Source organism: Ranitomeya imitator, chromosome 1, assembly GCF_032444005.1.
Source record: "Ranitomeya imitator isolate aRanImi1 chromosome 1, aRanImi1.pri, whole genome shotgun sequence".
NCBI lineage: Eukaryota > Metazoa > Chordata > Amphibia > Anura > Dendrobatidae > Ranitomeya > Ranitomeya imitator.
In genome coordinates, this window is record NC_091282.1 from 326,465,132 (window position 1) to 326,491,506 (window position 26,375).

Genomic DNA, 26,375 nt, shown 5'->3' on the forward strand with positions numbered 1-26,375 from the left:
AGTATGACCAGTCAGCTTCAACACCAGTATCAATACTACAGGATTCTTGATTCGCTATTCTGTGCACGCACAGGCCTAGACAAGCACTCTCTCCCTCCAATACAAAGTGTCAAGGAGCTGTACAATGGCGTCAGTGTGCTGAGCCGAGCGGCACCTGTTCTTTTATAACCCATGATGATGTCACAGCCAATCACAGTAATGCCAGAAACAAGATGGCAAAGGGACTGACATGACGCATTCGCTGTGGGGGTCACTAGAATGCCTCTAATTTAATATCAGATATATACATAGAGCTCATACTTGACCTCTATGTAAAGGTAAAGTCACGATAGAAAATATGACGCCTGGGACGAAGATATCTTGTAAGTTGTGAATCTCATAAAATCCTGAAGCACTGAGAACATCCCACAAACAGCTCCCACATGAGCTAATAAAAAGCAGAATTTGATTTTGGATTCTTTGTCAGCCCTTGGAAGACATAGTTTGTTGTAGAAGTTGTGTCCATTGTCTCAAAGTCCTTCCCGTCGCTAAGCTCAAAGCCATTACTGTGACCAGGTTAAGTAAGTTTACTTAGTTATTCCTTTTTATTTTATATAATATTATATATTGTATTGTTTTGTTCCCATTTTGTATCATATTGTATATTTTTTATAAACAATGCTTATCTTTCTGGATTAAATATAACACTTAAAAGCTCTGTTCCTCTTGCTCTGTAAACCGCACCTCTGAAGCCATATGCTACTTGTAATAGATGTCCAATCTGCCTGTATAAAAGATTGGTGGTGGCAGCTGGTGGTTCTTTTTATTATTGCAGAGCTGGCAGTGACCGTATCAGGATTTATACATACGAGATTCCATGTGTTAGAATCAGAGGTGTACACCATACACTGATAGTACTCCAATAACTGGCCTAGTACTGGAAGCAGCCATGGCCTCGTCCATCACTCATCAGACAATTGTGCAATTGTCCTGATAAATGGAGGCAGTGGAGTTGCATTCCACTGGCAAAATGGTAACAGAGGGTCGATTTGCAAGACCCCCCTCCCCACTGTGTATCTGTGACACAAGACAACTCTTCTTTAAAGGGAACCTGACAGTTAATATGGGCAGCATGTAACGGATGCTGGCTGCACTCTTGTTTTGCATCTGTCTGTGGACAGATATGGCTGTTAAATGTCCTACAAAATTCCCTTTTTGGGTCAATTTGTTCATATTAGTATTTCATCAAGTTTTCAAAATCATAATCATGTGAAGGCGAACGATTATTGGGAAGCTGGCAGCATGTATCAGATGCTGGCTGTATGATTTCAGCCGAATATGTTTAACTCTGAAGCACTGCGTGTGTCAGAGAAAAAAATATTTTAAAAGCCGCCAGAGACCATGGAGCCTCACGGGAGACTTTTTGGACAGGTGAAACCCCAGTAGCTTCTCACCACCTGCTGCCCTGGAGTGACAGGTCCCTCCCGATACACGTACGCAGGGAGAGACTTTTTAGTAAACTATGCTTTTTGATGTAGCTCTAAAGCATTCTAGGGTCAAACATATCTGGCTGAGATCATACAGCCACGGTGTAATACACGCTGACCGTGGATCGAGCAGCATATATCAGCTGTCAGGTTCCCTTTAATGTATGGTTTTAAAGGGAATTTGACAGCTGATACATGCAGCATGTGTAAACAGACAATCAACAACAGTCGTAAAGTGCAGCTGGTCGGTCTGTGTAAGCGGACCCTTATACTCAGCTGCCTGTTTTACCTTACGGTACATCTGCTACCAGCAGAGGGTATTTGCAGCACTGTATGTAGGAATATTCTGAATTTATGAAAATATAAATTGGGATCAGTAAGAGATTTATAATTTTTTTGCTGAACAAATGCATTTTTTGAATGCTAGAAAGCAGTTGTAATTCCACCTCAGGCAATAGACGTGTGACAACTGGACTGTACAGATATTTGGAAGGGTTTATGTACAAGTTAAGAGGGAAGAACGGTTGGCTTCTAATTTCACATTAGGTGTAGAAGCAGGGATTTACCTCCTCATTAACAAGCTGGACATCTACCCCCATAATGACACAATATATCCTGAAAGGTGTGACTGTTACTGACAAAATATTTCACTTGGTATGTATGGGCCCTTATGGAGATCCTGCCTTGTGGAGGCTTTACACACTCTAGATTTCCGCAGGACTTTCCACTGATTTCTCCGCTCATATATATATATGTATAATACCTTCACACTCCTCACACGGTATGATGCCCCCTCAGTATGATAAACCCACAGCCCCATCAAGGGTCCAGAGCTCCCTATGCAGAATGACTGCCCCTCAGTATGAGGCTTTCACAGACCCTTATTGTGGCCCCCGCAGTCAGTCCCCCACTCAGTATAATGGCCCCACAGCCCCCAACTCAGCATGTTGTCCCCCAAAGCCCGCTCTCCACTCAGTATGATGTCTCCCACAGCCCAACCCACACTCAGTATGATGCCCCCCAATTTGACCTACTCATTTTGCTTGCTCCAATGACAGCTACCCAGTCAGTATGATGGCCCCCAAAACCAACCCCCCACTCAGTATGATGTACAAGCACATGGAGTCTCAGACTCTAAAGGTACTGTCACACTAGACGATATCGCTAGCGATCCGTGACGTTGCAGCGTCCTCGCTAGCGATATCGTCCAGTGTGACAGGCAGCAGCGATCAGGCCCCTGCTGGGAGATCGCTGGTCGGGGAAGAAAGTCCAGAACTTTATTTCGTCGCTGGACTCCCCGTAGACATCGCTGAATCGGCGTGTGTGACACCGATTCAGCGATGTCTTCACTGGTAACCAGGGTAAACATCGGGTAACTAAGCGCAGGGCCGCGCTTAGTAACCCGATGTTTACCCTGGTTACCAGCGTAAAAAAACAAACAGTACATACTTACATTCAGCTGTCTGTCCCTTGCCGTCTGGTTCCTGCACTGACTGCTGGCCGTAAAGTGAAAGCAGAGCACAGCCACAGCGGTGAGTCACCGCTGTGTGACTCACCGCTGTGCTGTGCTTTCACTTTACGGCCAGCAGTCAGTGCAGGAACCAGACGGCAAGGGACAGACAGCTGAATGTAAGTATGTACTGTTTGTTTTTTTACGCTGGTAACCAGGGTAAACATCGGGTTACTAAGCGCGGCCCTGCGCTTAGTTACCTGATGTTTACCCTGGTTACCGGGGACCTCGGGATCGTTGGTCGCTGGAGAGCTGTCTGTGTGACAGCTCTCCAGCGACCAAACAGCGACGCTGCAGCGATCCGGATCGTTGTCGGTATCGCTGCAGCGTCGCTAAGTGTGACGGTACCTTAAGGCAGCAGCTGAATGAAGGCTCATCAATCCCTAATCCACCATTCTATGTAATGGTATCTGTATCCTGAGAATGTGGATGCTGCTGAAATTTTGATGACTGGTGGGTGGGAGGGCTAGGTGATGAGTGACGCCAGGACCCCTGACTTATGGGCCCTATAGTGAACATGTAGTCTGCTGCTATAGCCAGCACGCCCCTGTCCGCAGAGAGATGACTCATGACTAATGTAGATTACTAAATTACCAAATAAGAGGATTGGGACACTTAAACAATAAGGACACATTAAGTGGATTTTTTTTAATGCAATTTTCTGCTGAAAACATTGTTTGTTATTCGGTCTCACAAAAAATGTCGCACCTTTTGCCTTTTACAGACTCTTTGTTTCCTTCCATATTGCTGACTGCAGAATGAGTTAAATGAGAGTTTGTCAGTGAGCCGGTCCTGAGGCAGAGTTTGAAACTCTTTTATCTGTCTTTTCAGTTGACTTCAACTTTGATGTGGTCTGTGGTGATAAATCTGCACAGAAGAGTAAAATAAAAGAGTTACAAACTATGTCAGTGTAACATCCCTGCCGGCATCACTGCATGGCCTCCCATCCCCCACCTGCATTACACTCAAACTCACTCACTTCTCTGGGCCTTGTTGTGACTCTCTGCTGCCGGCTCCGTGCTGTGTGCCTCATGTCTGCTGCTTGCTCTGCCTGTGTGCATAGGGGGCGGCGCCGGCAACTCCTGGGTCTTATTGAGACTGTGTGCACCTTGCTAAGGTGTCCCCGGGCCAATCGCCATGAGGCTTCCTGTATTTAAGACATCTCCACCCATTGGTGGGGGCCTGTGCAACTTACTCCCTCAGTCAGTTTTTAGCAGCTGAGGTGCCAGGCCCTGTCTCTGTTAAGTTACCGTTACACTAAACGATTTACCAACGATCACGACCAGCGATACTACCTGGCCGTGATCGTTGGTAAGTCGTTATGTGGTCGCTGGGGAGCTGTCACACAGACAGCTCTCTTCAGCGACCAACGATGCCGAAGTCCCCGGGTAACCAGGGTAAACATCGGGTTACTAAGTGCAGGGCCGCGCTTAGTAACCCGATATTTACCCTGGTTACCATTGTAAAGGTAAAAAAAAAAAAACTACATACTCACATTCCGATGTCTGTCACGTCCCCCGGCGTCAGCTTCCCTGCACTGTGTAAGCGCCGGCCGTAAAGCAAAGCGGTGACGTCACAGCTGTGCTCTGCTTTACGGCCGGCCGGCGCTGACACAGTGCAGGGAAGCTGACGCCGGGGGACGTGACAGACATCGGAATGCGAGTATGTAGTTTTTTTTTTTTTTTACTTTTACAATGGTAACCAGGGTAAATATCGGGTTACAAAGCGCGGCCCTGCGCTTAGTAACCCAATGTTTACCCTGGTTACAGGTGAACACATCGCTAGATCGGCATCTCACACGCCGATCTAGCGATGACAGTGGGGTGATCAGCGACCAAAAAAAGGTCCTGATCATTCCCCACGACCAACGATTTTCCAGCAGGGGCCTGATCATTGGTCGCTGTCACACAAAGATATCGTTAGTGGGATCGTTGCTACGTCACAAAAAGCGTGACATTGCAACGATATCGTTATGTGTGAAGGTACCTTTACTCTTATGTCCACTCAGCTCTGCAATCTGGCTTTGCTCTCAGCTCTGCTCTCTGTAACTTTGCTCTGCACTCTGACCTTGCTCTGCAATCTGTGGCTGTGCTCTGCAGCTCCGCTCAGCTCTTGCTCTGTGGCTCCGCTCCTTTCAGTTCTACCTGGCTCTGCTCCTTGAGTTTCTACGTCTCTTGCTCTTGGCTCCGCCTCCTGCGCTTCTGCACTTGGCTCCACCTCCTGCTCTTGGCGCCGCCTCCTGCGCTTCTGCACTTGGCTCCACCTCCTGCTCTTGTCTCCGCCTTCTGTTTCTGCACGTAGCTCCGCCTCCTGCTCCTGGCTCCACTTCCTGCTCTTGGCTCCGCCTCCTGCATTTCTGCACTTGGCTCCTCCTCCTGGCTCCGCTTCCTGCATCTGTTCTTGGCTCTAGCTCCTGTGCTTTTGCTCTGCAACCGCTCTTGCGGTCTTTCTCTACCTATTCTTAAGTCCTCCTGTCTGAAGAGGTTCTTACCTGTTTTACATACCTGCCTGCAGACCGGTCCCTACCGGTTCTTCCAGTGTACCAGCCTTGTCCGCCAGTCTAGCTAGAGCCAGCCGTACCTGCCTGCCAACCAGAGAGCCAGCCAGGCCCGCCTGCCAGTGTACCAGCCTTGTCCGCCAGTTCAGCTAGAGCCAGCCGTGCCCGCCTGCCTGTGTCTCTGTGGTACCCGTCTGCCTTCCTGTGTCCCAGCTTTGGCAGCCTGTCTGCCAGAGTGCTAGCCGTGCCCACTTGCCTGTCTATGTTCCGTTCCCCGGTGGGATCAGCAGCCACAGCCAGCCACCACCCTGGAGTGGTACCTGGTAGCTTCCTATTGCACAAGTCTGACCTCACGATCAGAGGCTCAAGTGAACACCAAGGAAGCTACTTAGTTACGCCCCTTCCATGGTAATATGGTCTGTGGTCCAGTGGGGGGCCACACCCCCATACGCCGGCACCAACCAGTCTGGGGGCGAGCGTGACAGTCAGAACCTACTCACTAACTCATTCTGCTGCCAGCCATGCTCATGAAAATAGAAACCCAATTTAAAACTATATATTTTTAGCCCCAAATATGTGCAAGTAAGTAAAAAAGTGTTAGTAAAAAAAAAATTGTTCCCAAAGGTGTGTCATTTAAATGCTATAGACGCCTATAGAAGATAAAGAAATAATAATAATAATAATTTTTATTTATATAGCGCCAACATATTCCGCAGCACTTTACAATTAAGCAAGGACATGTACAAACAATACGGTATGAGTTAAGACAATTTAAACAGTGACATTAGGAGTGAGGTCTGTTGTGAATTCTGTTATCGAACTCCCTCCTGTGGTCATGAATGGTACTTCGGCGAGTTCTGTCCATGGACTCCCTCTGGTGGCTGTGAGTGGAGCTGCTGCTTCTGAGGTTCCTTCCACAGGTGACGTAGTTTATTCCTTGGCTGGCTGCTCTATTTAACTCCACTCAGATCGTTACTCCATGCCAGCTGTCAATGTTCTTGTACTGGTTCTGTTCGCTCTTGGATCTTTCTGGTGACCTGTCTACTCCAGCAGAAGCTAAGTCCCTGCTAGTTAATTATTTGTTCGTTGTTTCCTTGTCCAGCTTGCTTTCATTATTTTGTCTTGCTAGCTGGTAGCTCTGGGATGCAGAGTGACACCTCCGCACCGTGAGTCGGTGCGGAGGTCTTTTTGCACACTCTGCGTGGTCTTTTGTAGTTTTTTGTGCTGACCGCAAAGTTACCTTTCCTATCCTCAGTCTGTTTAGTAAGTCTGGCCTCCCTTTGCTGAAACCTGTTTCATTTCTGTGTTTGTGACTTTCATCTTAACTCACAGTCAATATATGTGGGGGGGCTGCCTTTTCCTTTGGGGAATTTCTCTGAGGCAAGGTAGGCTTTATTTTCAATCTCTAGGGCTAGTTAGCTCTTAGGCTGTGAAGAGGCGTCTAGGCAATGTTAGGTACGCTCCACGGCTATTTCTAGTTGTGTGATAGGATTAGGGATTGCGGTCAGCAGAGCTCCCACTTCCCAGAGCTTGTCCTGTGTGAGTTTAACCATCAGGTCGTTCCGGGTGCTCCTAACCACCAGGTCCATAACAGAGGTCCCTGCTCGCAAGCTTACAATCTACAAGGAAATGGGAGGACACAATAGGTGAAAAGTGCTTGTTATTTCAGGTCTGGCAATTATAATAAATAGGGATTTTCATATAAAGCTGCATGATCCGGTCATCAGCCCGTGTGTTTAAGTGTAATAGTCAAGTATCAAGTGCAGTTATCATGTGCATGGAGGGTGTGGAGACAGATAAATAGTAGGGTGCAGATTCACATGCAGATAATATTTGGAAGGAGGGAACTGGACAAAGTTAGTTTACTGAGTAGTTGATGTAGTAGGCTTGTTTGAAGAGATGGGTTTTTAAAGCGCGCTTGAATAGGTCAGGGCTAGGTATCAGTCTGATCGTCTGGGGAAGTGCATTCCAGAGAGCTGGCACAGCACGAGAGAAGTCTTGTAGACGGAGGTGCGAGGTTCGGATTACGGGGGATGTTAGTCTTAGGTCATTTGTAGAACGGAGGGCACGTGTAGGGCGATAGACAGAGATGAGAGAGGAGATATATAGCGGTGCAGAACTGTGGAGAGCTTTGTGGGTGAGAGAGATGAGTTTATACTGGACCCTATAGCGAATGGGTAGCCAGTGTAATGACTGGCACAAGATGGATGGCAAAAGAAATGCTTTTTACATACAATAGATCCACTGACTGCTGTCTATTGTATATGGCCAAATTAAAGGGAAGCTATCATCTAAAAATGATTTGTTTTCTTTGTTACATGTATTATTTTTGGCTGATTTGTTTTCATATTACTATCTTCATAAAAAAAATTATCGATACTGCAAATTTTACACAGGTCACTGGGGCTTTTTTTAGATTTATACATTTTGCCCTTTCAGGAAGAGTTTACAGGAGTTTTCTTATCAGTAGAGGCAGGATAACAATGACTGGTAACACCTCTATACATGTCTGATAACACAGGACCCACCAATCACAGAGGCAATGTCACATCTGACCATGCTCCCCCTGCCTACACATTGACCTTTGCACGCATTCATTAGACACTTCAATACAAGTTATAGGGTCTGACCACAGTGGCTATGTACATGTGTTGTTTCCTGAAACAAAAGGAAGGATGAGCCTAAAAAGTGGTCACACAGTGGTCAGTATGAAAACAGCAAGATTTATATTTTTCAGTTTTAATACAGATTGTGCTATGTAAAAATAAATGCCAAAAATGTATATCTAAAGAATACATATAACCTGATTGAATCGATAGATCATTTTCTGATAGTTTCTCTTTAAAGAATGTGTGATGGTCCCCTCCCCCACAATCTCCTTTCAGTGTTCACCTGTCACCTTCTGTCACTGGGAAGCGTCAGGACTCCTATGAAATACATTTCCCAGCTGCAGAATAGTTGATAATCGTTTTCTTACAGGGGGCTCCGCCAATCCCTAGAATGAGGGGTATAAGCCCCTGTTCCTCCTTTCCTGCCCAAGTATGAGTGACACCGTCACCATATAGGAATCCTTCTGCCCCATTCATTTTTAGGGGACACATGGAAAGCAGCTGGGCACTGCACTTCGGGGTATTTGCCTGCCCCTTAGACCCAGAGCCTATGGCAGTAGGGATCAGTGAGGCCGTTCATCAATCACCCATTTATCTTGTTCATAATAAGTCTTTTGTGAGATGACACCTTTATGATTGGTCAGTCAGGAGCCTGGGAAAGCTGGGTGACTGACAACCCCTGTATGAGCTGTGATAGGGATCAGGCAGACCTAGCTAAGAATCAAAAGCAGAAAATGAATATAAATGTTCATATGGTGCCTTTGATATCAAACTTGGAAGCAAAAAGGAAACGTGTGAATGTGGTTTTCTTAAAAAAATAAAATAACACGAATTGTAGTATAATTTCTCTCAGTATCTAAAATTATCTCCAGTTTTACCCTACATCCGTACTTAAATTATTACTAACTAGTTGTAAGGCCATAATGTCTAAAGGTGTTACTCCAGAAAGAAAGTAAACTAACACAAGCAAACTGAAATAGATGTGCAGGAGCAGCTGCTGTAGTCGCAATGCAAAAGCAGAAAGAAAAGAGGCAACAACATTCTGCCAGCGCAAATATGTAAACGGCCATATTTATTACACAGCTCCTAGAAATGTGAGGTTCTTAGCGCACATTTTGATCAAATTGTGCGAACCCATCTGCCAACGACAAGGCAACCTCTTCAGATGGGACCCTACACTAACACTACACTAACCGGCATAAATTAAAGTTGTTGATCCAGAAGAAGGCAAAAATAGGGATTTTTGTGTACTCACCGTAAAATCCTTTTCTCCGAGCCATTCATTGGGGGATACAGACCGTGGGTGTATGCTGCTGTCACTAGGAGGCTGACACTAAGTGATACAAAAAAAGTTAGCTCCTCCCCTGCAGTATACACCCCCCTGCTGGCTCTCAGCTAACCAGTTCGGTGCAAAAGCAGTAGGAGATCAATAACAATATATGAGCGTATAGCATGTCATATTCTAAAAAAACCAAGCATAAGCTAATAACAGGGTGGGAGCTGTGTCCCCCAATGAATGGCTCAGAGAAAAGGATTTTACGGTGAGTACACAAAAATCCCTATTTCTCCTTCGCCTCATTGGGGGACACAGACCGTGGGACGTCCCAAAGCAGTCCCTGGGTGGGGACAACATCAGATCAGGCCGTGTAACCGCTACTTACAAGTGCGCCACCGCGGCCTGCAAAGTCCGCCTGCCCAGACTCACATCTGTGGAAGTGTGGGAATTATAGTGCTTCAAGAATGCATGCGGACTGGACGAATACGCAAGCTTGCAGGCATGCCTTGCTGACGCCTGGTGCCTAGGACCCTTGATAGACAGGGAGATAGGCTGACATCTAGCACGGAAGGACTCCTGGATGGTGAAAAGAATTCACCATGTTATCATGGTCGATGAAACGGCTAAACCCTTCCTGAAAATGTCAGGAAGCCTTCCTCTACCGTCAGGAAGCCCAAATAAAACGTCCAACCTTCAAAAGGACGCCGTCCTCAAGACGTACCTACTCAGAGCACTCACTTCGTCCAGAATATGGGGGATCTTATTCCATTTTGTGGACTGGAGCCAAAAGAGATGAGGGAAAAACTAAGCCCTCATAACAGTGGTAATACAGTAGCACCTTGGTAACAAGGGATGGAGATGGCCTGAGGACAACCTTGCCTCGAAGGTAAAAAGGGAAAAAAGTCTGAAAGAGCAGAGAAGCTAGCTGCGAAGACTCGTCAGAGTGAGAATATCGCAGAGGAGAACGGGACGACTTTCCCTGATAGTAAAGTCTGCCCGGATGAAAAAGGAGCCTACTGTAAGGCTCCTAGGAATAATAAGGTCCCAATGATCTAACGGTATGCGACAGGGAAGAACTATAATAATAATAATAATAATTTTTATTTATATAGCGCCAACATATTCCGCAGCGCTTTACAAATTATAGACGGGAATTGTACAGACAATAGACATTACAGCATAACAGAAATATAGTTCAATACAGATACCAGGAGGAGTGAGGGCCCTGCTCGCAAGCTTACAAACTATGAGGAAAAGGGGAGACACGAGAGGTGGATGATAACAATTGCTTTAGTTATTCGGACCAGCCATAGTGTAAGGCTCAGGTGTTCATGTAAAGCTGCATGAACCAGTTATCTGCCTAAGTATGTAGCAGTACAGACACAGAGGGCTAATACTGCATAAAGTGTATGAGAACATGATGCGAGGAACCTTTTTTTTTTTTTTTTTTTTTTTAAACTAAACTACGTGTGAAAACTCCCTGTGAGAAAGTCCCTACTTGCAGTTGTGCTGCGATAAGGCGAGAAGATACTAGCTCCGCAAACAAAAAACGGACGTGGTCAGTGCGGATCTCTGAGGATCACTGGGGCCCCTTTCTGCTTCCGAAAGGCTTTCGGAAGCAGTGGAAGGGGAGTTATGGAAACTGGTACCACGGCAGAACCAGAGCATGGAGAGCGATGGCTCTTGGATCTCGAGGCCGAACCACGAACTCGAGTACATTGGCCTTCAGTCTGGATGTCATCCCACCTACAACTGGAGAGCTCCAGTAAGGACAGATCTGATGGAAGACTTCGGGGTGAAGTTCCCACTGACTTGAGGCGGAACCCTGACGGCTTTATTTGTTTGCCGTTCAGAGTTCTACTTCTGGGATATATACTGCCGAGATCACCGAATAATAGACTTCGGCCCATCAGAGAAAGTGAGGTACCTCGGTCATGGCGCCTGACCGTGGGTACCTGCTAGTTGACTGACGTAAGGCACCACCGTGGCATTATCCAATTGAATTCGGATAGGGTGACCCGCCAGAAGGCAGTGGACCTGCTGTAAGACTACCGTTCGGATCTCCAGAACAATGATGGGGAGATGAAGACTGGCATTGGTAGTTACTAATAACCATTGAACCGGGAGAAAGGCCCTGGATGAAGAAGGAGCTCAGAGACTATTGTCTGAAAGTCTGTTTGACTTGCTGAAAACGAGCGGAGCGAAGGAAACCGCTTCCATTGTCGTCACCATTTTTCCTCAGAACTCTCTTAGCAAATCGAATGAAATGAGGGGGTGAGTAATCAAGTCCTCAGAACTCTCCTTGCGCGAGCTCCCTGTTGAAGGGCCATGACCTTGTCTCGAGGAAGAATTACCATCCTTCTAGAAGTGTGCAGGATCATCCTCAAAAAGGATATCTGCTGGGCTGGAAATGAGGAGAACTTGTCTAAGTGTAGCTGCCAGCCCAGGAGAGAAGGTATCGCAAGAGATATAGACGACTCAGCGTAGTCCTGGAAGGGCGGCTAGACAGACCAAACAGGGCAGGACGAGCATGCCTCTAGAGTGCAAGAGAAACATGACATCTGCCATGACCCGTGCGAACACTCTGGGTGCGGAAGCAAGGCCGAAGGACAAGGTTGTGACTTGAAAATGCTGCTGACGAATGGAAAGGCGAAGGAATTTTTGCAGAGGGCAAGCAACCCGAATGTCGATGGATGCCGGAAACTGCACCTTTTTCTGTTGAAGTAATGGCTGAGCGGAGGAACTCCATCCAAAGAAGGAGGACCATGTCAAAGGTTGTTAGAAGTTTGAGGTCCAGGGTCGATCTTACTTTTCGTTCCACTGTTTGGAACCAAGATCCCTTAGATCTAGACTGTGCTGGACAATCCTTATACAATCCTTTGTCAGTCTCCCGCTCAAAGGATTTGATTGGCCAGTTGTTGCTGGTGTGAATCAAGGTAGTTAAGGTCTCCAGCCAGGAGACCATTGCTCTAGCAATCCATGCGGCCGCTAGGGAGGATAGAGCGCTGGACCCGAAGCCGCAAGACGGAACGAACCAGATTTGCTATCTGACAGTCCGTGGTGTTTTTAATTGATGACCCATCAGGTAGGGATACTGGTAGGTATACCACAGGAGATTCTACCCGGTTAATCTGCCCCATGGCAGAATGTGCGGCTGCATCCAGCAGGTCATAGTCTCTTGCCATCTCCTCTTTTCACGGTGCAGAGATAAAAATTAGGAACCCTCGATCCATCAACCTCTTAACAGGGAAGTGGAGAGGAATTGTCCGCCTTCTTGCATCATCCACTAAATAGTGGTGATGCAGAGGGGGGAGCTCGTACGCCAAAAAGGGTGCCTCTATATGTCCACAGAGTTCAGGTCTCCAGGTGGACATGACAGGTTGTCTGGCGTTAGGCCTGGATGCAGAAGAGGAAACATGGAGACGACACTCCGTGTGCTCGTCTGTTGATGGTGTGGGGAGATCGGTGCCCTTTAAAGGACCCGTCGCCCTTAAAAAACAGGCCAGGCATGGCATCCCACGTAGAGGCTTCTGTCCAGTGAATCGCTTATCCGAATTGAATGGCAAATGCTCTTGAGGGAGTTTAGTCTCTGAAGCTCTGGCAAGCTCAGGCAATATCCAATCCATATTCAGAGCCTTGTTGTCATCAAATCATTGGTGAGGGAGCAGGAAACGAAAAACTTCCGTTTTCTAGATGCCTGTATGTTTCTAGACGCCTGCACGTTTCTAGAATACTTGCGGCCCCTGCTAGCCGACGGCTCCCATGTAGGATAGGGACCCTGTATATTGGTCCTGCGAGCACTCCAAACACAGAGGGTACACAGAGGGATTCAATCTCTTGGTCAGAGAACCATGGATTGGTCAGTGAAGAAGTCCACTGAGGGGAACTAGAGGATAAAGCTGGGGTCGGCGGCGGAGGACTCCTCGGACTGATCAAGCGCCTTTAAGACCAGGGAATACTGGTCATGCACCTTGAAGACCAGGAAATACTGGTCATACGCCTTTAAGACCAGGGAATACTGGTCATGTGCCTTTAAGAACAGAGAATATTGGTCATGCGCCTTTAAGATCGGGGAATACTGGTCATGCGCCTTTAAGAGCAGAGAATACTGGTCATGCACCTTTAAGAGCAGAGAATACTGGTCATGCACCTTTAAGACCAGAGAATACTGGTCATGCACCTTTAAGACCAGAGAATACTGGTCATGCACCTTTAAGACCAGAGAATACTGGTCATGCACCTTTAAGACCAGAGAATACTGGTCATGCACCTTTAAGACCAGAGAATACTGGTCATGCACCTTTAAGACCAGAAAATACTGGTCATGCACCTTTAAGACCAGAGAATACTGGTCATGCACCTTTAAGACCAGGGAATACTGGTCATGCACCTTTAAGACCAGGGAATACTGGTCATGCACCTTTAAGACCAGGGAATACTGGTCATGCACCTTTAAGACCAGGGAATACTGGTCATGCACCTTTAAGACCAGGGAATACTGGTCATGCGCCTTTAAGACTGGGAATACTGGCCATATGCCTTTAAGACCAGGGAGACCAGGTACTTCCTTACCCGGGTACTGATGTAGAGTCGATGTGCCCCTTTAATGCAAAAAAAAAAAAAAAATACTGTCACCCCAGTGTGAGCTGGCCGGGTGGACCAAGATGGCCACCGGGAGCTGCAGAGTTGATAAAATCTCGCAGAGAGCGAGAAGCGCCAATTTGGGGGGCGGAGCCACAGACACGATGTTGAATAGGCCCAAGCCGGGGCCTAAATTTCTGTAGCCGGCGGACGTCACCAGTGGGTCGTTCCAGGCAAAACCTCCAGGATGCGGCCTACAAATCGGCCGAAGCCGGGGACTAAATTTTTGCAGCCATTCAGAGCGTTACCTCAGAGAGGTGGGCCACAGGGAAGTGGCTGAGGCTGCCTGTCAGCATGTGGATATCCCTCTGAAGATGGATCCACTCACCATTGATGCGCGTCCTGGCATGGAGCCGCCGCGGATGTGGGTTTCAGCGCTGTTCTGTGCAGCGTGGACGGTGCAGGGATAAGCCTCAATCCATCATCCGTTTGTTAGGGAGGTGGAGAGGAACCGTCCGCCTCCTTGTGCCATCCGCTTTCACAGTGGTGGGACAGTGGGGGCTGCTCGGACGCCATAGAGAGGGTCTCTGTACAGCCACGGAGTTCAGTCCGGGTGGACAGGGCCAGTTGTCCGGCATTAGGCCTGGCTCCAGGAGAGGATACATGGAGGTGACACTCCATGTGGTCGCCTGCTGCTGGTGTGGGGAGATCGGGACCGTGAAGGAACCGTCGCCCCTGAAGTGAGCTCAGGCATGGCTTCCCACTTCGCAGGAGAGAGTACGGGGAGGTATACTCGCCGTGCTCGCCTGTTGATGGTTCGGGGGAGATCGGAACCTTGAAAGGAACTGTCGCCCCCTTCACTCCGTTAATTAAAAAATAAAAATTTACAGAAAAGTAAACAATAAAATAAAAACGTTGGGGTCTGAAACAGACCCATGTGCTTCCTACAGACACTAAGCAAGAACTGGTTAGCTGAGAGCCAGCAGGAGGGTGTATACTGCAGGGGAGGAGATCACTTTTTTGCATCACTTAGTGTCAGCCTCCTATTGGCAGCAGCATACACCCACGGTCTGTGTCCCCCAATGAGGCGAAGGAGAAAACCCTGGACACACTCAGCCAATTTGTGACTCAGGGAAAAAATTCCTTCTTGACCCCGGGAAAAGGCGATCAGTCCTAGAACTCTGGATCAAACCCTACTACTAATACTATGGCCATTATTATCCTCCCTTTCATTATCTATTGTTATTTATTTATTATTATTATTGTTTCTATTCTAAGTAATGTTTATTCTAATATTAAAACTAAAATCATTACTATATGCTTATTATTAAAATACTAATTTAATAACTATTATAATTATTTTATGCTTTTTGTCCTTTTTTTTCTTATTATAAATATTCTACCATTGCAGCTTTAATTATTTTTTGCTATTACTATATAAAGACTTTTGTACCTTTTCTACTATAAATATTACTACTATACTATGTATATGCTTTTGATCCAGAAGAAGGCAAAAACCCTTGGACACTTTCAGCCAATCTGCGTCTGAAGGGAAAAATTCCTTCTTGACCCCGTGAAAAGGCGATCGGTCCGAGAACCCTGGATCAAGCCGCCTAATTCTAATAAAATGCGTATAGTGTTATATTAATAGAATAGCTGTTAATACTAGCTGACTGCCCTTGTTATCACAACTACTCTATATCCTATTTATACTACTGTAACTGTTTATATTGTTATTAATTATTATCAATGCTACGCCCCTACCAATAATAAGGTCCCTATGTTACTTACTGCTAGATCAAACCTGCTGTTATTTCTACTAATATTATTACTTTTAATTTTTTTTTACTATAATTACTTCTTTTTGTTACTACTTTGATAGCTAATATTGCAGTTTTGCCTACTAATATTAATATACTGCTGCTCTAATATTATTATACCACTCTTATTGCTATTCTTTTTTATACTTACCTCCCAGTATTTGCCGTATATGATGTTCCCGGCTGAGAGGTCCTAGCAGGATTGTCCAGATGATGTTCTTCTTTCCTCTCAAACACTGGTTAATATATTGGAGGATGTGGCACTGCGTGGTCCTGCTGCTTCTTCTGGCCTCTGTCCTGCTTCTTTTTGCCTTTCTTGTGGTCTTTCTTCTGGTGCCGATCTTAATTGTGATTTTGACCTTTTTTTTTCTTCCTTTCTTCTTTTTGGGTTTCCTGCTCTTCATCCAGGTCCATACACAGTACTTTAGCCCGCATTGCCCTGACTTCTTGTTCTGTGATCTGGGTCTTCATGGATGGTGCAGGCTGCTCTTCATATTCATGCCTTGATGTATATTTCTGCTGGGCTGGTCGGCATGAGGCGCTAAGAAGACAGCAGATTAAGTTACTCATGTAATAAGACATTCCTATACACCCTTGTAAAATCAAAGGCAGCACTATAGTCGTCTTCTCACTAACTTCCATCTTGTAGAGGGGTGATGGCAGAAGCTTCATACAGAAGGCCAGTCTTCTGAGTGTCTCCTCCGGTGTGATGTTATCTGAAGAGAAAAGAACCAAATATACGGATCACCCATAACCATACAAAGAGGATGTGACTACAGATCGCCATATTACTAACCATCCCACTAAGTATTAGGAACAGAAATGCCAGTAAGAAGAAGCTAGAAAAATGTTTTGTACATGGAAGATGCAATCCTTCAGTAGCCTTCATGGCCAGTGATAAGATTCCCCTCTCTACCTATGAAGCTCACGTTCTGCTCAGACCGGCGATGTCAACCTTTGTTGAGGATCAGTTTAGCATTCTGGTATTTTTTACAGCAAATATCTTCAGTTCTATATTTACCCCCCAAATTACTGGAAACCTGACATCTCCCAAAGATAAAGAAAGGTGAAGCCGTTGGGAGCCGTCTGACCACAGCACAGAGAATGGTCTTCTAACAGTGTGAGGAATCTCACCTGATCCAACGCTGGATGAAGGTCCGGCCCACATGGTCTCGCTGTGGTCTTCACTCGTGTCGAAATCTATTAAAATCCTGTAAAATAGCAGAACAGTCAGAATAGGTTTTGGGCTCATTGACCAGGGTGTACTGTTACTGGAAACTTTGGGAAACACTGTCTGTGTGTTTAGGAGGCATTGCCGGGGCAAAGGCAACATTGGGCAACATGCAGGACATGACTGTTATATATCCAATATCTGCCCTCCCCCATTATTCTGTGCTGTATATGGAGCACTTTATTTAATGGAGGAATATTCGGAATAATCGACTTCGGTCCGTTCTCCGCTCTGGAGGCGCCGTTGTCTATGGAGGACGGAGCTGATGTTAAATATTGGACCCATCCAATAAGATGTGACAAGTGGTGACAGCAGAGTATCAGCCGCCCGCTCCTCATCATGTACATTTCAATATGTGAAGTATTGAGGTAAATATGAACAATTAGTAACAGAACATCTTGGTTTATTCTGTATGAATATGTGATGAGATAAATCAGGCGGCACTAATATATTACAGGTTTATACCTGAAATGTTGCGGTGGCCGCAGGTGTCCGTCTTCACCCCCTGCTGAGATAGAACAGACTGAGAATAACTGATGTTTGTGTTCTTTTCAAATTCAAATCTAGCAATCCTATTGGTTGTTTATTGCCATGGTGACAGAAGTCACAGCTAATTTAAAGGGACATGACGGTATTATTGCACTATAGTGAATTTTACTTTATGTAACTCCACTTTGACACCATTTAAGCACCTGGAGATGTGTTGTAATTCCCTACACAGAAGACGGGCGCAATACTATACAGGTAAATGATATGAAGGACCAGTGTCCTATTTGTTCTAAGGATTGGTGCGGGTCCCAGGAATTGGGTTCTAGCAATAGTTATCGTTTACCAAAAACCCTGTAATTGCTTCTACTTCACTGTATTTTGTGAGGTCATGGTGTCTTATTATCTAGTTGGATTGCTCAAGTGAGTTTTTATTGTGTAATTTACATTAAGAATAGAAGTGTCACCTAGGAGAGGCATGTTCAATGAATATTAGGTTTAGGCAGGGCCGCCATCAGGGCATTACTGCCTTAACTGGCATATGGGGCCCGATGAGCAGAGGGGGCCTGCAATGGCCCCGTCTCTTCTACTCATCGGGCTCCAGCGGCAGGCTTCTACCAGTGCAGTAACTGACCCTGAGACCGAGACGCAGGTTCAATTAAATTCTATAGCCATGCGGGCCCGCACAGGAATAGTTAAAAGTCACCAGTCAATAGGAGGCTGGCAGTTGACGTCAGCACGCACGTCGCCAGAGTATGACGTCATTGTCATTCGCCGGCGAGTACGCACTTGAAATGCCTGGGGTGGACCGCGGCCAGGTAAGGAAAAAGTGTTTTTTTATATTGAAAGCGGCAAGCCACAATATGTTTGGGCGGCAGGATGGAGACACATGGACCATGTGTCTCCATCCTGCCCCATCTGTCTCCTTCCTGCCTCATGATCCTGCACCATGTGACAGGGTGTAGGATGGAGACACATGGTCCAGGATCATGGGGCAGGATGGAGACACATGGTGTAGGATCATGGGGCAGGATGGAGACAGATGGGCACGATGCAGACACATGGTGCAGGATGGAGACATGGGGCAGGATAGAGACAGATGGTGCAGAATCACGGGCAGGATGTAGACATGGGGCAGGATGGAGACAGATGGGACAGGATCATGGGACAGTATGGAGACAGATGGGGCAGGATGGAGACATATGGGGCTGGATCATGATGCGGGATGGAGACAGATGGAGCAGTATGGTGAAACATGGTGCTGGATCATGGGGCAGGATGGAGACACATGGTGTAGGATGATGGGGCAGGATGGAGACAGATAGGGAGGGATGGAGACAGATAGGACAGGAACATGGCGCAGGATGCAGACATGCGGGGTAGGATCATGGGCAGGATGGAGACAAATATGGAGTTATGGAGACAGGGAGGTATGGAGACAGATGGAGATAGATGGGGCAGGATGAAGACACATGGTGAAGGATCATGGGGCAGGATAGAGACAAACAGATGGAGCAGGATGGAGACAGATGGGGCAGTATCATGGGACAGATGGAGCAGGATGAAGACAGATGGGACATGATGGGGAGATCATATGGGGGAGGATGGGGAGATCATATGGGGCAGGATGGGATATCACATGGGGAGAATTGATATTAATGAGGGCAGGATGGGAGAACATATGGATGGAGCTAGGAATGAGACCCAAGGGGGCCAGGATGAGGGATATTATTGCCCTAGGGTCTAATTAAGGAATATTATTACAGTAGTGATGTATTTTATTTTTTGAGGATACTGTTTTCAATGGGGGGTCCAGTTACTGTTCAGAGCGACACTATGTTGCTTTTTTTCCTTCATCTGGTGTAATGTAGACGTTGGGAAAAATTAAGTAATGTGTTCTGTAAGCGGTGCTCTAGATAATTGTGTTATTTCCTGCAGAAACGAACTCTGGATGAAAGAAATGATGGCGGTCTGTACTGGATGGACATGAAAAGTGAAGATGAAAGACTTCACCTAGATAAGTCACTGGCGAATCAGTGTGTTACCTGTACACTGACACTATACACTGTATACAGAGGTACGTTGTACAATGTCACCAGTGATCAATGTATTATCTGTACACTAACACTATATAAAGAGTTCCTGTATACAATGTCACCGATGATCACTGTATTACCTGTACACTGACACTGTATACTATGTACAGAGCTCCTGTGTATAATGTCACTGGTGATCAGTGTATTACCTGTACACAGACACTGCATACTAAGTACAGATCTCCTGGGTATAATGGCACGTATGGTGATATTAGTATAGTATTTTTTTGTTAATGATCAGTATTGTAGTATTCAGTCACTCTGGTGGTAATATGTGGTCTGGACATGGTGCCGTGGTATGTGTTCCTTGTATGTGGTAATATAGGTCACTATGTGGTAGTAATTAGAGATGAACGGTGTTCGAGTCAAACTGTTCGCCAATTTCAAATTCGAGCTGTTTTGGGTGGTGTTCGAGTCGTTGGATGAACTCGAACAATTTGCTGAAAATTCGGCTGTTCGAGTTTCTGTTCGATAACTGTTCGTTCACCAAAAGCCTAACTTGGTTTGCATATTAAAAGTGTTTATCATTGTTAATAGACTGTTTCAGTTTATAGTGGGCAGGGGGGGACGGGGGATAGATCTGTGCTGAAATAATGCCGATCTTTTTTTTTCTTTCCCGCATTTACAGTGGGGCGGTGCAGTCTCTCAGCCTATTAGCAGTGCACACACACACAGCAATGTGCATGTGATGCACACAAGCAAGGGCATGTGTCATTGGCTGTGTATGTCACATGTCCTTGCCCTATAAGAACCAGCCATTTTCCCCGTCGCCACCATTTCCTCAATGCTGCAGTTTAGTGTTAGACGGCCCCGCTGCTGCTGTGGCCGCTATACAGTCTAAAGGTACCGTCACACTTAGCGACGCTGCAGCGATACCGACAACGATCCGGATCGCTGCAGCGTCGCTGTTTGGTCGCTGGAGAGCTGTCACACAGACCGCTCTCCAGCGACCAACGATGCCGGTAACCAGGGTAAACATCGGGTAACTAAGCGCAGGGCCGCGCTTAGTAACCCGATGTTTACCCTGGTTACCATCCTAAAAGTAAAAAAAACAAACAGTACATACTTACCTACAGCCGTCTGTCCTCCAGCGCTGTGCTCTGCTCTCCTCCTGTACTGTCTGTGTGAGCACAGCGGCCGGAAAGCAGAGCGGTGACGTCACCGCTCTGCTTTCCGGCTGACCGACGCTCACAGACAGTACAGGAGGAGAGCAGAGCACAGCGCTGGAGGACAGACGGCTGTAGGTAAGTATGTACTGTTTTTTTTACTTTTAGGATGGTAACCAGGGTAAACATCGGGTTACTAAGCGCGGCCCTGCGCTTAGTTACCCGATGTTTACCCTGGTTACCAGTGAAGACATCGCTGAATCGGTGTCACACACACCGATTCAGCGATGTCTGCGGGGAGTCCAGCGACGAAATAAAGTTCTGGACTTTCTTCCCCGACCAGCGACAGCACAGCAGGGGCCTGATCGCTGCTGCCTGTCACACTGGACGATATCGCTAGCCAGGACGCTGCAACGTCACGGATCGCTAGCGATATCGTCTAGTGTGACGGTACCTTAAGAGTGTTTATTTGGAGCGAATTTTCAGAGAGATAGGTGTAGGGAGTCAGGAGGAGTCGGGACTAGTTGTAATATCAGCCCTTTTCAGGGTAGGTTACAGCAGTTCATAGCACTGTTTGCCAGGTAGGTCTGTGCCAGTGCTGTGCAAGTGTTTGTCGCAGCATTGGTGTAATCTAGCTCAGCCAATCCTTTTGGGCTAGTAGCATGGTCTGATAGTCATCTGAGTAGCCCGCCTGTGAAGCTAGCTACACCGCATGTGTATCTCTATTTTCACTGCATCTAATCCAGTTATTAGTTTAGGGCCTAGGAGCAGTGTCTGCATGTCAGCAGAGTAGCCCGCCTGTGAAACTAACTATACCGCCTGTGTATCTCTATTTTTACTGCATCTCACCCCGTTAATAGTTTTGGGCCTAGGAGCAGTGTCTGCACGTCAGCAAAGTAGCGCTCCTTTGAAACTAACCACACCGCTTGTGTATCTCAATTTTTACTGCATCTAACCCAGTTAATACTTTTGGGCCTAGGAGCAGTGTCTGCACGTCAGCAGAGTAGCCCACCTGTGAAACTAACCACACCGCCTGTGTATCTAAATTTTTACTGCATCTAATCCAGTTAATAGTTTTGGGCCTAGTACCACAGTTTGGCCACTCAAGTCTGCTCGGTTTTCATCCATCGGTTGTTGTGCCAACAACTACAGATACAGAGTTGCCAATTAGTTAAGCACTAAAATGAGTGGCAAAAGGCCTGCTGCTGGTGGAAAGGAGAATAGGCGTGTTGGAAAGGGAAAAAAAGGTTGTCTCCGTGGGGTAGGTGGTAGAGCAACAGTAACATTTGCAGAAGAAAGACCATCTTCCAGCCAAAGTAAGATGTCTACTTCTTTTCATGGACAATCTGATATGATCCCTTTCTTACGACCATCGCTACAAGCATCGCCAAAAATTCCAGATGAGGCACAAAAACAGCAGGTGCTTGAATGGATATCAAGTGCTCGTTCAAGTGGGCTCTCCTCCATGTCAACTTCAACATCACAACTACTCCAGTCCTCAGAGTTGTCAACCCAATCGCACTTGCTTCCTCACAGCTCCCAAGTCTCCAGCCGCCCGTCTGAGCATGGGGTAACACACATGGTTGAGTCTGTAGAGCTGTTTACGCATACTATAGCCTGGGAATCAGAGGTCTGCTCCAGAGCTTCTGTGAATCCAGACGAGGAAATGATCTGCACTGATGCCCAGAATCTTTGTGAGTCGGATCCAGGCTCAGATGAAGAAGGTTCTGAGCATAATGTAGATCCTCGTTCCCAGACTGTAACTCCTGTTGGTGGAGACAATGAGGAAGATGATGATGAGACTGAGATACCTGATTGGAACGAAAACTTTACTTTTCGGTCGAGGCAGGAAGAGGTTGGCTCTGAGGACGACAGGTGTGAGAACACACAGGATGATGATAACGAGGTTGTGGACCCCACTTACTGTCAACCCCCAGTCCGCCAGTCCATGAGGTCAGCAGAAGAGGTGGAGGAGGATGCTAGTGACGAGTCTGACGACGAGGTAACGTTGTGCCTTCCTGGACAGAGACGGAGTACTGGAAGCACGTCAACAACTGCATCCTCAACCCCAACTGTGCCTCAGACCAGAAGTTATGGTGGTTCTTCAGGTCGCACGGGCTCTAAGCCTTGCATAGCCTGGGCATTTTTGATATTGCAAAGGATGACCCAACTCATGTTGTCTGTAAGATTTGTCAACAAAATCTCAGTAGAGGACAAAAAATGACTAGCTTGAGTACTTCATGCATGAACCGTCACATGGATATGAGGCATAAGTTGCAGTGGGAAACTCACTGTGCTACAATGCGGACTAGTGGGCTGGGTCAACCACCGTCTGCCCCATCAAGTGCATCCGCGTCCTCTTCATCCTCTGTGACTGTGGGGACAGCAGTCGCACATGGTTTTGGACGCAGACCTTACACCTTTTTACCCGCAACAGCCAGTGTGATTGGCAGGCCATCAGGACATTTGCAAGTGGAAACACCTGCTGTTGTTGAGCGCTCTCCGACATCGACACATTTTGATCAAGGCAACATAACATCTCCGCCTGCACCTTCCTCTCAGACCAGCAGTTTGCTGGGGACACCCTACTCAACTCCATCTAAGCACGGCAGCCAGCCCTCAGATGTGGACAAGTAAAAGACCTTTCCCTCCCAGCCATGACAAAGTTAAGAGGTTGAATTTCTCCATCTGCAAGCTGTTGGCTACTGAAATGCTGCCTTTCCGCCTGGTGGACACAGAGGATTTTAGACCTTATGTCCGTCGCAGTGCCCCAGTACCAGATGCCCAGTCACCACTACTTCTCAAAGAAAGCTGTGTCTGCGCTACACCAGCATGTCGCACACAACATCACCGCTTCCTTGAGAAACTCTGTGTGTGACAGGGTGCATTTCACCACAGACACTTGGACGAGTAGACATGGACCGGGGCGTTACATGTCGGTGACTGGGCACTGGGTAACTACGGCGACATCAGGAGAAGAGGCTGCTGTCCAAGTCTTGCCGTCCCCACGAGTTGCTCGTCGATCCTCTGTATCTAGAAGTTCCTCCACTGCTTCTGCCTCCTCTCGGTCCTCCACCTGCACCCAAAGCCTGTCTGGTAATGCCACCCGCGTTGTAACTGCGCAGAAGGAATCCTGCACACCTCCTCACTATGCTGTCACCAGGGCTCAACGGCATCAGGCAGTGTTTACATTGAAATGTCTGGGAAATGTGAATAACGCAGCTGAGGAGTTGTGGTCAGCTCTGGAGACCGAGTTCCATCAATGGTTGTCTCCACTCAACCTGCAGCCAGGGAAGGCTGTGTGCGACAATGCTGCAAACCTGGGTGCGACCCTTCACCGGGGCAATGTCACACACGTGCCTTGTATGGCTCACGTTTTGAACCTGGTTGTCCAGCAATTTTTATCCCACTATCCCAGACTAGATGGGCTTCTGCAGAGGGCATGGTCGCTGTGTGCTCACTTACGCCATTCGCATCCCGCAGCTCAACGACTTACATCTCTACAGAAGTCGTTGGGCCTGCCAGTTCACCGGCTGAAATGCCATGTGCCCACATGGTGGAATTCAACTCTACACATGTTGCAGTGACTGTGAAACACACCGATAAGCCCTGGTGCAATACGTTATGACGTATAGCCTGGGCCAATGAGATCAAGAGGTGGGGCAAATCACACTGCAGGAGTGGTCTCAGATCAGGTACCTATGCACCCTTCTGCAGTTTTGAAATAGCAACGAAGATGTTTAGTGCTGACGATGCCTTTATCAGCATGACCATTCCGGTGATTTTCATGCTGGAGCACACCTTACACAGTGTTCGGAGTCAGGTGGTGGAACAAGAGGAGGAGGAGGAGGAACAGGAGTCGTATGCGGAAGGGATAATATCTCCAAGGTCAAGAAGGTTGGCAGCACAAAGGCGGCTGGCATTGGAGGCTGGGGGAGAGGGATTACCGAGAGCGCATGGTAGCAGCCAAACTGTTGAGGAAGGTGCAGGAGGCGAGGAAGAAGTGGAGGACGAACTGGCACTGGGCATGGAAGACTCATCAGATAAGGGAGACCTTGATCAAATTTCTGTGGTGCGAGGTTGGGGGGAGAGGACAGATGAAGGAAGCATGATTCTCACCTCGCCACCACCAAGACAAGGACTTGGTCATCTTGGATGCGCAAGACACGAGTGACTTCTTGCTGCTCTACCTGCAACATATCACCCAAAGAGACCCAAGAATGTTGTTCGGGGCTCAGAATGTTAAGTTCAAACATATAAATTTTATTGATCCATAAGAAAAAACTTTTTGTAAAAAATACATAAAATACAACAATTGTACATGTACCTCCAATCCAAGTAGAACAACAACTGACATGTGCTTAGTAATGATGCCTGTCATGCATATGCCCTTCAAAACAAATTATAATTTATTATAAAACCAATTTATTATATGGCAATGCTATGCAGGCTCTAGATTATTATTGCAGCAGGTGGTTGCCTTAAAATCACTGAATCACTAAAGTGTCGATGTGCCTAGGTGCGTGTTTATGTGCTACATTTGTCAGCCACAACCTCGCTGGAAGATCCCTTCCTAGTCCTGCACATACTCGGTTAGAATATTATGACGGTAAGTATAGTGATAGAAAGTATATTCACCTGCTGGAGCACACTCAGGTCAACCCCTACGCGCGTTTCGATATGACATGTGCTTAGTAATGATGCCTGTCATGCATATGCCCTTCAAAACAAATTATAATTTATTATAAAACCAATTTATTATATGGCAATGCTATGCAGGCTCTAGATTATTATTGCAGCAGGTGGTTGCCTTAAAATCACTGAATCACTAAAGTGTCGATGTGCCTAGGTGCGTGTTTATGTGCTACATTTGTCAGCCACAACCTCGCTGGAAGATCCCTTCCTAGTCCTGCACATACTCAGTTAGAATATTATGACGGTAAGTATAGTGATAGAAAGTATATTCACCTGCTGGAGCACACTCAGGTCAACCCCTACGCGCGTTTCGATATTATCTTCATCCAGGGGCGTATAGAGAGGAGGGTAAGCTGGGTCTATTTACATCCACCTCTAGCCAACCGCTATCTTGCTACCAACATCCAATGATTATCACCGTACTGAAGATTGCCACCTGCTTCCGGTGTGTGTTATCCGTCTATTAATAGTACTACTGCTCCTTACTATAATTTCAGCTACAACTACCGATGGGTCTGTGCTATTGATCACCGCGCAGCAATCTTTGCTGAAACCGATATGAAAATCTATATATATCTCGTGCGGCATCTAGATCGAACGCATGCTTTGCCTAGCAACATAATATATAGCAATGCGCAACTGCGGAAATCCAAGGAAAAGAAAACCGTGCTGCATTCTAATAAATACTAATAAAGCCGCTATATACTACAAAGAGACCTAATTCAAACACCTCATCACCATATTGGCAGTAAACTTCATCCTATACCGTAGAATAGAACACCACACACTTATAATACCGGGGACCCAAACAAGCGTTGCTTAGCAACATAAACTACACAGCTCCCAAGTTGGAAGCAACGGGACAAGCTTCATTCCATAAGATAATGACAACTATGGCAGGTACGGGGTGATGTATTGATCGAGCTAACATCTTGCCATGCTTCAATATGTGAAGCATAGTCCACCAATTAATATTGAATGATGTTTTTACGCTGTATAGAA

The 26,375-nt window shown here is 46.7% G+C and overlaps 1 long non-coding RNA gene across 3 annotated transcripts in view; it reads right to left on the minus strand.

Annotated features, from left to right (window-relative positions):
• Nucleotides 1-6,144: 6,144 nt before the first annotated feature.
• The window catches only part of LOC138671065 (uncharacterized), a 31,366-nt gene continuing 11,135 nt past the window's right edge, over nucleotides 6,145-26,375 (minus strand). For 2 of the 3 annotated variants that reach the window (XR_011319420.1, XR_011319421.1), the window contains exons 2-5: nucleotides 17,456-17,495; nucleotides 16,894-16,970; nucleotides 16,396-16,475; nucleotides 14,994-16,300 (exon numbers count right to left, since the gene is read on the minus strand). This is a non-coding gene — a long non-coding RNA (uncharacterized lncRNA). Of the gene's footprint in view, nucleotides 7,093-14,993; nucleotides 16,301-16,395; nucleotides 16,476-16,893; nucleotides 16,971-17,455; nucleotides 17,496-26,375 lie in introns of those variants that run through there. The other variant, XR_011319422.1, reaches the window with a different exon arrangement.